The sequence below is a fragment of the Trachurus japonicus genome, chromosome 17 (genome assembly GCF_045865225.1).
Source record: "Trachurus japonicus isolate A0001 chromosome 17, Traja_1.0".
Lineage (NCBI taxonomy): Eukaryota > Metazoa > Chordata > Actinopteri > Carangiformes > Carangidae > Trachurus > Trachurus japonicus.
The window spans coordinates 7,806,971-7,822,523 of NC_140923.1; the positions used below are offsets into that span (position 1 = coordinate 7,806,971).

Consider the following 15,553-nt stretch of genomic DNA (forward strand, 5'->3'; position numbering starts at 1 on the left):
GCCTATTAGTAAGGAGTTAATTAATGTTTACTACTCAAAGTTAGTTAATACATTTAAAAGTTGAATAATGTAATTAGTTATCATTATGAATGCATTACTCAGCATTAATTAACACATTGGTTTATATATTAATGCTTAATAATGCACTAACGTTAATTAAGGGGCACTTATATATACAATGATTTAAACATGTATTACTGTAATGGTTAGTGAGTGTGTTCAGAGATGTTCTATTATAATGAGTTTATTAATCAAGAGTTAAACATGTGTTCATAAATTACATCATTTATAAGAGTGCTTTACAAATGATTAGTTAAGTATTTTATAATGTTTACCTCAATACTGTGTAGCTATTATACTAAAAGTGTTACCTATTACTTTTTAGCATACTTTAATGTACAGTTCAACTCATTTCTGTTCGTTGCAGCCACAATGTTCCACCTCAAAAATACATTTTCCTAATGTGTGTTATCTAAGGTTTTACGTAATGCAGCTGATGTCCCTGAATTTTAGAAGGTGACAGCGGTTGTAGTGATGAAGTGAAACAGATGTTCACAGGTCTGATGTTCTTTCCATGGAAAAGTGTGGGACTATGTTCCTGTGTCAGGTGCTTGGACTGACCAGGTGACCCGAGGAGGAGGAGGAGGAGGAAGACCACACAGGAGGGCAGCTGAGGAGGGTCAGAAATGTGGTCTGTGTGGGCCCTTCACTTCCTCTCCTCCACCTCTGTAAACACAAGTTTTCCTCTGTATCCAAAGTAAACCCAGAAACCTTCACTGCTGCTGAGAAGCCTTGAACTAATGAAATGTCCAGCAGTTAGTGAGGAGTTAGTGCTCAGATAAAACACGGCTGGAGTCGAGTGAAGCTTCGAAACGATCCACAGCAGATTTGCATTTTTATTTTCATTAAAAAAACTTCCCTAAAATGTTTTAAAGTAACACACAGCTTCAAATAATACAGGCCGTCTGCAGAGCCAGTCTGATTCAGGAAGTGAGAACCTGCTCAGGTGGGTAGACTGCATCACTGTTTATCTTGACAGTCTTGGCAAAAGGACATGTAATTAGTGAGGTGAACCGCATACGCACACAGACACACACAAACACAACATATGTCATTTTGGTTTGTGGCAATTTGGCAAACATGTCTCACTTTAAAGATGTAATTTGTCCTAATTTATTTTGGCTGAAGAAAGGTGAATGTTGCTATGAGACATTTGTAAACACAGAAGAAATAGCAGCGTTAACACTTCTCTCCCCAGGTCATGCAAATAAATACTCAGATACACATGATCATACAAATCTGATGATAGTTTCTCTGTTGTTCAAGTAGATTTTGTTTATATCTCTGATCACAGCTGCTGTGTTTCTTGTTTACAGGCTGTGATTTGGGACTGGACATGTGTTTTAAAAAGGTTCAAGGGTAATTTGCAGCTTAATTATTTACCTACACAATGATGCGATTTTCAAATGATAGTGTTTTTAGCATATCTGTGTAACTGACATGGAAGAACATCAATTCTGTAACGTGGTGCAATAATTCATATTTCTGGATTTCTGAAAAGTGAAAAAGTCAAATTTTCCTGGAGCAAAAATTCAGAGCTCAAAAATTCTGCACTCAGTCCAACGCAACTGAAAAATCTATGAAAAATCATTACTTTGATAAGAAGCAGATACAGGAACATGTTTCCTGGGACAGAAGTGATACACCTGGGTGGGTAGACTTGTTGTTGAGTGCTTTTAACTTTACAAAGTCACCAAACATTGAACAATGAGTCTGTTTTGTGTTGAATGTGCTGCTTGCAGTGCATTTCTATATTTACTTGTGATCATTTGCAGCTGCCGTTGTCAAACTGATGATGTTTTCTGAATTTTACCTGCGTTTTGTCAATTTGCATATGTTTCACAAGTTGCAGTGTGTCAAGCCCTCAGGGCCATAACCATACAAATCTGGGGTAATTTCCATGAGATTTTAAAAAAATTGTGCTGTTTTTAAGTAATGTCAACACGACTACCCTGAGGATTTATTCTGTGATAGGAACGATCCCCGTCCTTGTCTTCATATCTCAGCGCTAACAGCACCTGGACCGTTTTGGCACCACCAGCACTTTCAAAGTTTATCATGAACGATGACATTGAAGCGGTAATGGAAGTTGGTAAAGAGTCATTAAAACTCTCATCCTATATTTTGGAAGCAAGTCCACATTGCAGGTATGCAGCTTTCACCCTGACAGCAGTGTTTGGTTTGGTTCGTCTTGCCAGGTAGCTAAATGCCAGGGCTAGCGAGTCATTTCTTTGGCAGCAGGACAGCAGCAGACAGCTGGCTGACAGTGGCACCCTGAGATGTTAACCTGCCCAGACACCTCCTCCCATCACCTCAAGCTTAACACAAACACCAAGCCCCTCTGCAGGGGGAGACACACTGGTTCTGTACATACCTGCATAAACACAGGAATATAGAAAACAAAGGTGAAGCTAATTAGAAGAGCTAATTAAAGTCAACATACCCTTTCGTGTTTTGTATTTTCCTTGTAAGACATTTATTGAAAGTTTATATATAAATACATACACTTTAAAATCAGTAATATCAGTACTTGACATTTAGTGTTTTTCTTTTCATTTCTTTTGTCAATTTTTATGATATTCTACCCATTGCTGATTCTACCCATCACCCACTGAACGTCACTCAGGATAAGTGTCAGCTAGAAAAACCTCAATTGCATTGTAAAACATTGCCACGGCTGACAGGTTTCTATTGAGAAATCATGTTAAGGCTTTAAGACCAAACTGGCAAACAGTCATTTATCCCACAAATTAATGGCAGCCTGTGACAGACAGACAGACAGATACAGGCAGGCAGGCAGGCAGGCAGCCAGGCAGACAAGCAGGAACCCAGACAGACAGACCGTCAGGCACGTTCCCTCCTGGCAGCTCTGTTGGCCTCATAACATAGCCTGGAGAAAGGCTTTGACTATGTGTGTGTGTGTGTGTGTGTGTGTGTGTGTGTGTGTGTGTGTGTGTGTGTGAATGTAGCATCCACAAGACCAAGTTCTTAATTTGTGTCACGCCTTTCAGCACATTGATCCCATGCCAGTGAAGTCCCAATCCTGTTGCACCACACATTTGTTTAAAACCAGACTGCTAGAAAAATTAAACAAGGGAAAATCAGGCAAAGTGTGCATGTTACAAAAATCACAGCTCTACTAAATTTTCTGGATTTTATTTACATTTTAAATTATATACAGTGTAATTTCTGTTACTTTCAGATGTACCGATGAAGTATTTTTCAGCAGTACATGATTGATGATGAGTTTTGAGAGACCCTTCGATAGCTCAGTTGGTAGAGCGGAGGACTGTAGGAGAGCAGAGCAGTGCTGACATCCTTAGGTCGCTGGTTCAACTCCGGCTCGAAGGAGGAGGTTTTGATTTACAGGTGAGATGATTGTACCCATCCTACCCAATTGTGGGTCCCCATAATGTGAACACAGTCCCCACAACGTGAGTAAAACCAACACAGACACACACTCTCTAAACTTCACATTATAAGGACTCTATGTGGAATTAAAACTCAAAAAGAATATTTGTAATGTATTTGTTGTTGTAGGATATTGTTCAACAGCAAACAGCAGAACCAAAGAAGATCCCTTCGATAGCTCAGTTGAGAGCGGAGGACTGTAGGAGAGCAGAGCAGTGCTGACATCCTTAGGTCGCTGATTCAACTCCTGCTCGAAGGAGGAGGTTTTTACAGGTGGAGCTGTTACAGAGAACAGGTTCCTGATAGATAAAGGAAATAAAACAAAAAACAATAGTCTCTCTGCCCATGCAGAACATCGTTATGTGTGTCAGTCAGCTCTTGTGACTAATGTCCACAACTGAAGCTTCAGCCTGATTAGAACATCTGCAGGTTGACAACAACAGCCCAAGTGAGGTTGTTACAGATCTATTACTTGATCATGGATTTTGCAAAACGTCCAAAAAGGGATTTTTGAAAATATTTATCATCATAGTTATTCAGTTACATGAAATACAATGTTAGTCATCCTTAATAATAAAGCTGAAGTCGGAGCAGGACACGTTATCATCTGTATCCCTTCGATAGCTCAGTTGGTAGAGCGGAGGACTGTAGGAGAGCAGAGCAGTGCTGACATCCTTAGGTCGCTGGTTCAACTCCGGCTCGAAGGAGGAGGTTTTTACAGATGAGGTTGTTGTTGTTGTTGGACCCATCTCAACCCACCATGGGTCCCCATAATGCGAACACAGTCCTCACAATGGCCCTCATTTATTAAAGCAGATATCAGTGGAATGTTTTTGTTAATATAAGTCCTAAATAGTCCTATTTTCCGTCAGCAATCACTTACATGAAGTATTTCAGCCTAAACACGAGTCTCTCCGTCACTCTGCTCTGCTGTAACCCGAGGAGAAAATTTTCCTTGTGGGATACAAGTGTTATCCAATGAGGGGAGAGAATGGCATGAAGGGCTGTGTGTGCAGCCAAGGGATGCGCGTGAATGTGGTGACGTAGCACGAGGACCAATTGATGCCTGACAAGGGCGGGGGCTGCTAACTCATGGTGTGTTCAAGGAAACTCGTACTTTGTGTTTTTCCTTCCTGTGAAGTCATACCAGTTCGATCTGGTACGAGTTCACGGGTCGGAAGTTACGAGTGGCCGTTATAGGGAACTTTCACAGACAACAGGACGGTAAAAACACGAGCTACGGGTTACCTGGAACGCTACCAAGTCGTAGTTGTGACTTGAAGCTGTAACTTACGGTTTCAAAAGCCTGCCTTGAACACAGCATTAGCCGAAACGGCCGTGCCACTGATATCTGCTTTAAACTTGCGCAGGATCTGGTGTAGATTCTGGTGTAAATATCAGTGTACGGCAAGTGTCACGTGTGATTTACTAAAAGTGTGTACGCTGCTGATTTCGGCGTAGAACCGGCGTGGTGGTGATAAATCCGGCGGCTGAAAACGAGCGTCATTTAAATGTCACGCCCCGATATATTCCTGCTTTAGAGGCGTCGCCCTGCCCCTTTTACGACATGGAGACACGGAAGACGGCCAAGAAGAGGGACTTTACCGACATTACCGCGTTGAACAGGGAGAGGGCGGCAACATTAAATATCTGGACATTGATAGATTGATAGATTTTGTGATTGATAAGCGTCATCCCGGTGGATGGAGGCTGCAGACGCACGTGTCACCGACCACGTCAGGAAACCCAGCGATCTAATGAAATGCTCCTGCAGTTTACTAAACACAAGTGACTGAGGAGAAATCATAGGCATATTACTGCTGCGAACGCGACTTTATGACCATCAGCACTGCTGGCATGGTTCGGCTGATGGAGGGATGTGAAACACCGGCTCGATGTCCCGCTGACAGGTCCCGGTGACGGGAAAAAAAAAAGAAAAGAAAAACACTCCGCCGAGATCAGCTGCACATGGACAGGTAGCGGAGCCCCCCCCCCCTCTGGTGTCCCTCAGAGAGAGAGACTGAGGAGCCATCCGGTCATGCTCTGGTGCTGCAGATGTTGGTTTGTGTGTGTGATCTACAATAACAGGTCTGTCTGTCATTGACTGTTGACACAGCTGATTAACGAGCATCTGTCACATCGTGGTTTTCAATTCATCTCAGTTGCCCAAAATAAAAGTCGAGTTATATTTTCAACACAGACTTGGTTTTATCGTTTCTTTTTTTTTTGGCTACTTTTTATCTTTTTATCAATATAAACAACAACAACATGTGGTCCACATCGCTGCGTTATTAGACTATGGTTTAATAATCATTCTGACACAGCAGCACTCCTTCTTGCATGTTCTACGCTGGTTCTAAATGTGCGTACACCTGGTCAGAGCTGGCGTGAGATTTGTGCGTACCGTACGCTCACGCTCAGATTAATAAATGCCGATCCTTGCGGTGAATTTGGTGTACACCCATTTTTTTGGTGTACGCAAGTTTCATAAATGAGGGCCAATGTGACTGTGTAAATAGACTTAGGTCCCCACAACTGAACTGGAGTTATACCAGGGCCAGAAACACACCTCCTGACCTCAACCTAAACTGGCCATTGAAGGTGCTTTTGACCACATAAAGTCGATTGTCCTCATATTGACTTAAACAACTAAGTCCCCACAATGCACATTCACTATGATTTCAGAAGCCCTTTCACTGAATTACATTAAGAGGACAGCTTCCTGATAGATTAATTAAAAACAAGCTGATACTTCCTACAATGCAGAATGTGACAGTACAAAGATCCCTTCGATAGCTCAGTTGGTAGAGCGGAGGACTGTAGGAGAGCAGAGCAGTGCTGACATCCTTAGGTCGCTGGTTCAACTCCGGCTCGAAGGAGGAGGTTTTGATTTACAGGTGAGATGATTGTACCCATCCTACCTAATTGTGGGTCCAACAGCCCAAGTGAGGTTGTTACAGATCTATTACTTGATCATGGATTTTGCAAAACGTCCAAAAAGGGATTTTTGAAAATATTCATTATTAAAGTCATTCAGTTACGTGAAATACAATGTTAGTCATCCTTAATAATAAAGCTGAAGTCGGAGTGGGACACCTTAGCCTCTGTATCCCTTCGATAGCTCAGTTGGTAGAGCGGAGGACTGTAGAAGAGCAGAGCAGTGCTGACATCCTTAGGTCGCTGGTTCAACTCCGGCTCGAAGGAGGAGGATTTTACAGATGAGGTTGTTGTTGTTGGACCCATCTCAACCCACCATGGGTCCCCATAATGCAAACACAGTCCCCACAACATACATAAAACCAACACAAACACACACTCTCTAACCTAACCCTATGGGGAATCTGTCAAAACATTTGTAACTCACATCCACAAATTAAACCTGGGCCTCGCTACAACACGATTTGACCAAGTACGCATGAGGAATCTGTGGAAATGTTAATTCAACCATATTGTTCTCTTAGCCTTGACAATGAAGTGGACTGTAGAGCAGTGGATGCTAGTGCAAACACCCCTTCGATAGCTCAGTTGGTAGAGCGGAGGACTGTAGGAGAGCAGAGCAGTGCTGACATCCTTAGGTCGCTGGTTCAACTCCGGCTCGAAGGAGGAGGTTTTTACAGGTGAGGTTGTTGGAACCACTTCAACTGGACATGGGTCCCCATAAAGTGAACACAGTCCCAACAATTTGACTGTGTAAATAGACTTAGGTCCCCACAACTGGAGTTATACCAGGGCCAGAAACACACCTCCTCACCTCAACCTAAACTGACCATTGAAGGTCATAGAGCTTTTGACCCCAAAAATTTGATTGTCCTCATATTGACTTAAACGACCAAGTCCCCACAACGCACACACACAAACACAGTTGTGTCTCCATGATTTCAGAAGCTCTTTCACTCAATTACATTAAGAGAACAGCTTCCTGATAGATAAATAAACAACAAGCTGGTACTTCCTACAATGCAGAACATGACAGTACAAATACACCTTCGATAGCTCAGTTGGTAGAGCGGAGAACTGTAGGAGAGCAGAGCAGTGCTGACATCCTTAGGTCGCTGGTTCAACTCCGGCTCGAAGGACGAGGTTTTTACAGGTGGTATGAGGAAAGGGTTAGTGTAAAACTCTAGGAAATTAATGTAATTCAATGGCAGGGACTCTGAAGTCATAGAGGCACAACTGTGTTTGTTGACAGTACTTAATCACTTTATGAGGACCGTCAAGCTCATGGGGTGAAGGTAGTACCATCAATGGCTAGTTGAGGTTGAGTGTAGTGGTTAGGGTGTGTGTTTCTTGCCCCGGTATAGCTCCTATTGTTGGGACCTAAGTCTATTTACACAGTCACATTTTGGGAACAAAAAGCTATTTTCTGAAACAGTGCCACCTGTAAAAACCTCTTCCTTCGAGCCGGAGTTGAACCAGCGACCTAAGGATGTCAGCACTGCTCTGCTCTCCTACAGTCCTCCGCTCTACCAACTGAGCTATCGAAGGGGTGACTGTAAGGTCATGTTCTGCACTGTAGGAAGTATCCGTTTGTTTTATATTCACATTTCAGGGAAGCTGTTCTCTTAATGTAATCCAGTGAAAGAGCTTCTGAAATCATGGAGACACAACTGTGTTTGTGTTTTGTGGGGACATCAGTTGTAAAAGTCAATATGAGGAAAATTGACTTTATGGGGTCAAAAGCGCTATGACCTTTAATGGCCAGTTTAGGTTGAGGTTAGAAGGTGTGTTTCTGGCCCTGGTATAACTCCAGTTGTGGGGACCTAGGTCTATTTGCACAGTCACGTTGTGAGGATTGTGTTCACTTTATGGGGACCCATGTCCAGTTGAAGTGGTTCCAACACCTGTAAAACCTCCTCCTTGGAGCCGGAGTTGAACCAGCGAGCTAAGGATGTCAGCATCGCTCTGCTCTGCTCTCCTACAGTCCTCCGCTCTACCAACTGAGCTATCGAAGGAATGCGTCAGAGATGCTGCCACTGCTACAAAATCAGCTTTATCATTAAGGCTGGCAGAAAAATACGTATTATTCCTTGGGAAAAGGCATTAATTTCACATCAACCATTTTTCTCCGTTTGCAGGTGTTGTAGTTAGGCCGGGGTTTAATTTGTGGATGTGAATTACAAATGGTGTGAGTCCCTATAATGAGAGGTTTAGGTTAAGATGCTGGTGTTACAGTCTGTGTCGGTTTTATGTATGCTGTTGGGACTGTGTTCGCATTATGGGGACCCATGGTGGGTTGAGATGGGTCCAACAACAACCTCACCTGTAAAAACCTCCTCCTTTGAGCCGGAGTTGAACCAGCGACCTAAGGATGTCAGCACTGCTCTGCTCTCCTACAGTCCTCCGCTCTACCAACTGAGCTATCGAAGGGACCTGCTTCTGTTCTGCTGTTTGCTGTTGAACAATACACACAGTTATTTACAATGACAGTCATGGTAAACAGCATATAACAGAGCAAATGCCATCATAAATGCAACAAAAATCTATAACAATGTAGTTGATCAAAATATAAGTCAGGTCATGTCAAATTCAATATTCACAGTCAGTGTGGAGATGCTCTTGAAGTGCATCAGAGGCCCTGCAATCTGAGGTTTAGGTTAAAGTCATGGTAAAGTGTGTGTGTCTGTTGCTATTATTCATGTTGAATATGTGTATATATTATTATGGGGATTTCTCCCACAATGAGTTAAGGTGGATATAACAACCAATTTCACAGCTCCAGCTATGAAAACCTCCTTCGAGCCGGAGTTGAACCAGCGACCTAAGGATGTCAGCACTGCTCTGCTCTCCTACAGTCCTCCGCTCTACCAACTGAGCTATCGAAGGGATATGTAGGCAGATGTGTCCTGCTCTCATTTGAGTTCTATTGTTAAGCATGACTAACATTGATTTTGACATGCCTTAATAATTGTAATGATGAATATGACCTCAAATTCTTTTTGGGATATTTTGCAAAATCCATGACCATCCAGTATCTTTAATAACCTCACATGGCCCATTGTTGTCAACCTGCAGATGTTTTACTAAACAGGCCTAAGCTTCAGTTGTGGACATTAGTCAGAAGAGCTGACTGCCGCCATGGAGATATTCTGTATGGGCAGAGACATCAGCTTGTCTTTTTTTACTTCATCTATCAGGAAGCTGTTCTCTGGAACAGCTCCACCTGTAAAACCTCCTCCTTCGAGCCGGAGTTGAACCAGCGACCTAAGGATATCAGCACTGCTCTGCTCTCCTACAGTCCTCCGCTCTACCAACTGAGCTATCGAAGGGTTTTCCTGTACTATGCACTGCTGAGCAAAAAGCTGTACTGTAGTCTTTAGTTTTTATTGTGAAATAATAGAATTGGACAATACAGTGCTGCCATTGCATGAAATATTATACGTTTACAAGTGCACAAATTCTACTGACTAACTTACAGCAATAGTTTCGCCAAATACACAATTTAAGATAACACTGAATTTAAACCTGTAAAAACCTCCTCCTTCGAGCCGGAGTTGAACCAGCGACCTAAGGATGTCAGCACTGCTCTGCTCTCCTACAGTCCTCCGCTCTACCAACTGAGCTATCGAAGGGGCCGGTCAGCACTGGTCACTGTGTCCACTGCAGGTCAATGAACTCTGTGCCGAGCTGCTGAATAGGTCAGGCTGAGTTGGGCAGATGTTATTGCTGCCGTCCTTTCAGCCAGGGAATTGTTTAATTATGAGAGTGTCCCCTTTTTAAACTGAGCTGAGAAAAATAGATGTTGTCGAGGAAAACTGGCTTTTCAAGGTTCAACCATGTGAATCCACATATGTATATAAAATGTGTATGTAGTCTGGGAGCACACATGTGCATTGTATCCAACATCCACATTGATCTGTTGCCAAATGTAAAGCATATCCCATCTGAAACGTGGGGTCGTAATCTGCCTGAAGGTTGTGGGAGAGTTTACCGCTGAGAGCAGCTGAACAGACGCATGATCGCATAAACACACCGCAGACGGTCCAGTCCGGTGTGAGGCCGCAGCGTACAGAAACAAATGATATTCATTGAACAGTGTTTTTCATCCAGGCGTCACAATTTTCACTTTCACACCCACTGAGAATGAGATGGAAAGCAAACAGATCCAAGTCACTGAGGAGGACTCAGGACAGATTTAACCTACAAGAGCAAAACAAGAAATACAGAAAGTGCATTTACAGGTACAGGAACAACATGTGGTGTAGTATATGGACTCTTGTTCCGTATTGTTTCTGTTTGTTCCTGGTATTACTCCTGTTGTGAGGAGGTCTGTTCCCACTGTCCTATTATGGGGCCTTGCTCTACAAATTCATCAGCATATTTTAGTGAAATACATGATGAAGTGACATAAGAGTCAAACTCATTGAAACTTTTTCATCTTCCTGCAGATGTCAGGCCCGAAGAATCAGTTGTGGATAGTAGTTACAATGGTGATCTGTATGGGCAGAGGTATTATCTTGTTTTTTGGTTGATCTATCAGGAAACTGTTCTCTGTAAAAACCTCCTCCTTCGAGCCGGAGTTGAACCAGCGACCTAAGGATGTCAGCACTGCTCTGCTCTCCTACAGTCCTCCGCTCTACCATCTGAGCTATCGAAGGGATGAGTATTGAAATGTCCACTGCTCTACAATCCACTTCATTGTCAAGGCGAAGAGAAAAAAAAGTTAGAGTTAATATTTCCACAGATTCCTCACACTTGGTCAAATCACTCTTCTGTGAGTGATTCAATAACACAAGTGCAATAATTTCATATGAGCCATTATTCTAGCTATGTGTAGGTGTTGCAGTCAGGCCCACATTTAAGTTGTTGATGTGAGTAACAAATGGTTTGACAGATTCCCATAGGTTAAGTTTAAAAAGCAGGTTAGGGAGTGTGTGTCTGTGTTGGTTTTATGTATGTTGTTGGGACTGTGTTCACATTATGGGGACCCATGGTGGGTTCAGGTGGGTCCAACAACAACAACAACAACAACAACCTCACCTGTAAAAACCTCCTCCTTCGAGCCGGAGTTGAACCAGCGACCTAAGGATGTCAGCACTGCTCTGCTCTCCTACAGTCCTCCGCTCTACCAACTGAGCTATCGAAGGGATGCTTATACCGATGAGTTCAGTTGTAAAATCTGAATTACGGTCAAAGCTGACAGTGAGAACATTTACATATTCACATGAAGCTGAGATGAACATTTCTTCAAATCCTTCATACATAATTAGCTTAAAACATGATCAAGACTGAGATCGTGTTACGTGTCCTGATCAGGCTCAAGTTTCAGAGCCTGTCCACACAGAAACGGGTTTGAGTGAATCCTTTTTTTTTTTTTTCATCTCAGCGTTTTATCCAGACGAAAACAATGTTTTGGAGGTGAGGGCGAAAATTACATTTTTTGGATATGGGTCCCAGAGTGGGTAAATCTTAAAACGCCGCCCCAGCATTTTCGTGTAGAAACCCAAAACAGATCTTCTGTTGAACGATGATGTCATACCCCCTACCACCTGTAACCTGAGCCACACCACTGGACGTCACGTAACAGAATAACAATGGCCGACTACCGTCAAGTTCCTCGGACACTGCTGCTGAAACGCGGCCATTAAAGTCATCATTGATCGTCATATTCGGACTGAGAGGCCTACCAGTCAACAGGTAGAGGACTTTTAATTTTTAGGGTTAGGGTTAGGGAGTTTGAATAGAGCTTTCCATTTTTGGCGTTGATGTGTGACAGCATTATGGTTGGCATTAGCAGGAATCTATTCATTGTACCAACTCCACTTATTAAAACCTCCTCCTTCGAGCCGGAGTTGAACCAGCGACCTAAGGATGTCAGCACTGCTCTGCTCTCCTACAGTCCTCCGCTCTACCAACTGAGCTATCGAAGGGACGGGTGTTCAAATGTCCACTGCTCAAAAATAAATGTTTTTGTCAAAGCTGACAGGCTAATAAGTTAGAAAGAATATTTCAAGAGATTCTTCACTCATACTTGGTCAAATTGCACATATATGAATAAGTGCAATAATTTCATATCAGCCATTATCATCTATATGCTATGCAAATATTGTTTAGGTGTTTTAATTCCACATGGGGTCCTTATATGACATGTGTCTGTGTTGGTTTTGGTTTTACAGTTTTTCTCAGTCGCTTTGGTGCTATTCTCAGATCAGAATGAAAGTTCTCATAACTATTAGTTCAACCTCCACAACATGTAGTCATTTGTCCACATCATAGTAGCAGTTTCTCCTTCCTCTGAACAAATTGCAAATGCTTTTGGACATGTATCAGTTGCTCTCATACAATTCTCTGCTGTTTTACAACATTATCATTTGTTTATGTCATGTCAGTCAAAATGAACTATACTTCTGAACGCTGAATAGTCTTTCCCTATAAAACTAATAGTCCTCATTTCATTGCTTGAGTCATTACATACAAAATTGTTGAACTAGTTTTCAAAATCTGTCAAACTAATTTTAAATGTTGGGAGAAGCACTGTGAATTCAATTATTCAAACATTTAGAGTAAGGAACAACAGGTCTGTATGGTATTGGACAGTAATTCAGCACTAAACAATCTGCACTGCTGTCATTGTGTCAGGCATTACTGTAAGATACAGTGGGACAAGAACTTTTTACATTTACATTTAGACTTACAGCTTCACTAGAGAACAGATTTACTGTATTGTAATGTATTACAGCAACCACAGTAAAGATGTCCCATCTCTACAGTACTGTACTACAGCATTTTACAAGTAGGAAGCACTTTTACAGCATTGTACACTACAGTAATAATGGTTGATGCAGTACATGTACTGTACATTACTGCAATTTTACTCTGCATCACATAGGATTACAAGACAACCTCACAGAGGTGGAAGAGACTGAGCCCTTTTTACTCTGCTACAAGAACAAGACATTTGTGCAATGGTGATTACAAACAATGGCATAAGGTTGAAAGAGATACAATGTAAGGATGACATTACTGTATCTTTGGGAATATTGAATCTGTTTCCATCGCTACAATTGACAGAGTGATGTAGATGAAAATGTGACTGGAACGTCTGGATGTGCAGGAATGATTTACAGTACTCTGTAGGTTCAGTTACTATATGTACTGCAACATTGTTTACGTAAAGTTGTACCCAAAGAGTGTTTCTCATGTTTGTTGTAGATGACTGTAGTGTATTTTTCCTTTGCACAATGCTGTGAACAAATCAAAATTGCAAAGAGTGTAGTAGAAATGTGAAACATACATATTCAGTATCTCCACTAAATACAGTAATGTGTAACTTTACTGTAGTTTTCACATGGCTGTACAATAGTGTATAGTGCTGTCTTGAGCATTTTCAGGTAGTATCATCACTTTTTGTATTGGAAAACACTTAGAGAATAAAGTGTCCTAATGAAAACATGACAAAGCCATTTGACTATCTTGTTCATAAACGATGGTGTCAGGACTTCTCATTTTGACGACATTGACAGTTTCATTGACATGAGTACTTGCTTTTGGGGGATGGACTATCCATTTTGAGCAAGTGACACGCTTTTGCAGGTCATCCACTAGGTTTTGCAGTTTGAAATAATTGTTCTGAGAAATGCACTAACTGTTGTGCAAATGTTAAGAGTGATGTGAGAAAAGCACCAAAGCGATTGAGAAAAACTGTAAATATGTTATGGGGACTGTATTCAGATTATGGGGACCCACAACTGGGTAGGATGGGTACAATGATGTCATCTGTAAAAACCTCCTCCTTCGAGCCGGAGTTGAACCAGCGACCTAAGGATGTCAGCACTGCTCTGCTCTCCTACAGTCCTCCGCTCTACCAACTGAGCTATCGAAGGGATACGTCTGGCTACTGTGAAGCGAACCTTTGGAAAATGTGCAGGTCATAAAATATGATTGATATCTGGATTAGACTGAGGATCAGGCTGAGTCTTGATAATGGATTGTCACAGTCACAACAACAGCTATTCTAATCTGTACAAACAACTAAGACTATTACTTATCAAAAGTATGTGGTTATGCGTCATTGTTGCAGTTTTCAATCAGGTCAAAACATTGGACATGAATGTCTCTGCTACAGTCCACACATGTATCCAGAGTGTGCAGGCGGACCAGAGAAGACACATGTGGAAACTCCACATCAGATCTCTCTGTTCCCCCTCCTCCTCCTCCTCCAGAGGGAGGAAACTCCATTTGGCCTTCACTGACAGGTCAAGGTAGTCACAGCTCAAATAATACACTTCCACAGGGTTCGTTTCGTTTACGGCGTGTTGTGGCTGAGCCGGTTGTTACTCATCTGTCAGTGCTCAGGCTGATGGTGCAGTGTTTGTGGGAAGGGTTTTCATTTCTACGTTATTATTAGTCATCAACCTCGTACGACCCGTCACTGTGAAAGTCTAATTAAGCCTATAGTTAGACTTTGTGTCTTTAAGATGGTAAATCAATCATTCAGTTACTACAGCTACAATTAAATGGCCTTATTTAAGTCAAGAAACTGTTGTAAGTACTCTGTTTAGTGAGGTGCTCACAGTAAATCAGTTCTGAATGTGATTGAGGGAAGTGATACACTTTTGGCAAAGTAACAGCGGGATGGTTAAAGCTTTACGCTGTGAGCAGGATTTGAACCTGCTCAGGGAAACCCTATTGGATTTCAAGTCCAACGCCTTAACCACTCGGCCATCACAGCTCTCCACACCACCTCTGTGCCTCCATCTCGCTTCCACATTGTCGTAGACAGACAGAGAGGCAGGGAAAAAGCTACTTAATGGTTAATGGCAACAGTTTTATCTGATGTCCTCATCCAGAACAACTGCTGAGCGGGGAGGAGGGAGCTGGTGAAGGACACTGTGTCAGGACAGATGGCCGATAAAGACAAATCTCAGAACTTCCAGCTCCACAACAGCCTCTAATGTTGCTTTTTTCCAAAAAATAACAAAACAAGAGTGCAACAAAGATCAGTTCTTTGTACAGCGACTGTAAAGCACATTTTTCTGAGTTTTCTGTATTGTTCACATTTCTGAAGATTGAATTGACTGCTACAGGTAGCTGGTGCTTAGCTGATAGCTGAAAAGACACAACGTGTAAGAACGGTTCTGGACCA

At 42.2% G+C, this 15,553-nt stretch overlaps 16 non-coding genes across 16 annotated transcripts; 6 read left to right on the top strand and 10 right to left on the bottom strand.

Annotated features, from left to right (window-relative positions):
• The first annotated feature begins 3,318 nt into the window (after window positions 1-3,318).
• On the top strand, window positions 3,319-3,411 carry trnay-gua (transfer RNA tyrosine (anticodon GUA)). The gene is made up of 2 exons: window positions 3,319-3,355; window positions 3,376-3,411. It is a non-coding gene; the product is annotated as a tRNA-Tyr (tRNA).
• A 674-nt stretch (window positions 3,412-4,085) lies between these two features.
• trnay-gua (transfer RNA tyrosine (anticodon GUA)) lies at window positions 4,086-4,178 on the top strand. Its single transcript has 2 exons — window positions 4,086-4,122; window positions 4,143-4,178. It is a non-coding gene; the product is annotated as a tRNA-Tyr (tRNA).
• A 2,079-nt stretch (window positions 4,179-6,257) lies between these two features.
• trnay-gua (transfer RNA tyrosine (anticodon GUA)) lies at window positions 6,258-6,350 on the top strand. Its single transcript has 2 exons — window positions 6,258-6,294; window positions 6,315-6,350. It is a non-coding gene; the product is annotated as a tRNA-Tyr (tRNA).
• Window positions 6,351-6,582: 232 nt separating this feature from the next.
• trnay-gua (transfer RNA tyrosine (anticodon GUA)) lies at window positions 6,583-6,675 on the top strand. Its single transcript has 2 exons — window positions 6,583-6,619; window positions 6,640-6,675. It is a non-coding gene; the product is annotated as a tRNA-Tyr (tRNA).
• Window positions 6,676-6,981: 306 nt separating this feature from the next.
• Window positions 6,982-7,074, top strand: trnay-gua (transfer RNA tyrosine (anticodon GUA)). Its single transcript has 2 exons — window positions 6,982-7,018; window positions 7,039-7,074. It is a non-coding gene; the product is annotated as a tRNA-Tyr (tRNA).
• Window positions 7,075-7,454: 380 nt separating this feature from the next.
• trnay-gua (transfer RNA tyrosine (anticodon GUA)) lies at window positions 7,455-7,547 on the top strand. Its single transcript has 2 exons — window positions 7,455-7,491; window positions 7,512-7,547. It is a non-coding gene; the product is annotated as a tRNA-Tyr (tRNA).
• Window positions 7,548-7,863: 316 nt separating this feature from the next.
• On the bottom strand, window positions 7,864-7,956 carry trnay-gua (transfer RNA tyrosine (anticodon GUA)). Its single transcript has 2 exons — window positions 7,920-7,956; window positions 7,864-7,899 (listed from the first exon to the last, which is right to left on the bottom strand). It is a non-coding gene; the product is annotated as a tRNA-Tyr (tRNA).
• Window positions 7,957-8,745: 789 nt separating this feature from the next.
• Window positions 8,746-8,838, bottom strand: trnay-gua (transfer RNA tyrosine (anticodon GUA)). The gene is made up of 2 exons: window positions 8,802-8,838; window positions 8,746-8,781 (listed from the first exon to the last, which is right to left on the bottom strand). It is a non-coding gene; the product is annotated as a tRNA-Tyr (tRNA).
• A 363-nt stretch (window positions 8,839-9,201) lies between these two features.
• trnay-gua (transfer RNA tyrosine (anticodon GUA)) lies at window positions 9,202-9,294 on the bottom strand. The gene is made up of 2 exons: window positions 9,258-9,294; window positions 9,202-9,237 (listed from the first exon to the last, which is right to left on the bottom strand). It is a non-coding gene; the product is annotated as a tRNA-Tyr (tRNA).
• Window positions 9,295-9,644: 350 nt separating this feature from the next.
• Window positions 9,645-9,737, bottom strand: trnay-gua (transfer RNA tyrosine (anticodon GUA)). Its single transcript has 2 exons — window positions 9,701-9,737; window positions 9,645-9,680 (listed from the first exon to the last, which is right to left on the bottom strand). It is a non-coding gene; the product is annotated as a tRNA-Tyr (tRNA).
• Window positions 9,738-9,947: 210 nt separating this feature from the next.
• trnay-gua (transfer RNA tyrosine (anticodon GUA)) lies at window positions 9,948-10,040 on the bottom strand. Its single transcript has 2 exons — window positions 10,004-10,040; window positions 9,948-9,983 (listed from the first exon to the last, which is right to left on the bottom strand). It is a non-coding gene; the product is annotated as a tRNA-Tyr (tRNA).
• Window positions 10,041-10,973: 933 nt separating this feature from the next.
• Window positions 10,974-11,066, bottom strand: trnay-gua (transfer RNA tyrosine (anticodon GUA)). The gene is made up of 2 exons: window positions 11,030-11,066; window positions 10,974-11,009 (listed from the first exon to the last, which is right to left on the bottom strand). It is a non-coding gene; the product is annotated as a tRNA-Tyr (tRNA).
• A 396-nt stretch (window positions 11,067-11,462) lies between these two features.
• trnay-gua (transfer RNA tyrosine (anticodon GUA)) lies at window positions 11,463-11,555 on the bottom strand. The gene is made up of 2 exons: window positions 11,519-11,555; window positions 11,463-11,498 (listed from the first exon to the last, which is right to left on the bottom strand). It is a non-coding gene; the product is annotated as a tRNA-Tyr (tRNA).
• A 690-nt stretch (window positions 11,556-12,245) lies between these two features.
• trnay-gua (transfer RNA tyrosine (anticodon GUA)) lies at window positions 12,246-12,338 on the bottom strand. Its single transcript has 2 exons — window positions 12,302-12,338; window positions 12,246-12,281 (listed from the first exon to the last, which is right to left on the bottom strand). It is a non-coding gene; the product is annotated as a tRNA-Tyr (tRNA).
• A 1,860-nt stretch (window positions 12,339-14,198) lies between these two features.
• On the bottom strand, window positions 14,199-14,291 carry trnay-gua (transfer RNA tyrosine (anticodon GUA)). Its single transcript has 2 exons — window positions 14,255-14,291; window positions 14,199-14,234 (listed from the first exon to the last, which is right to left on the bottom strand). It is a non-coding gene; the product is annotated as a tRNA-Tyr (tRNA).
• A 766-nt stretch (window positions 14,292-15,057) lies between these two features.
• On the bottom strand, window positions 15,058-15,139 carry trnas-uga (transfer RNA serine (anticodon UGA)). The gene has a single exon. It is a non-coding gene; the product is annotated as a tRNA-Ser (tRNA).
• Window positions 15,140-15,553: the final 414 nt, after the last annotated feature.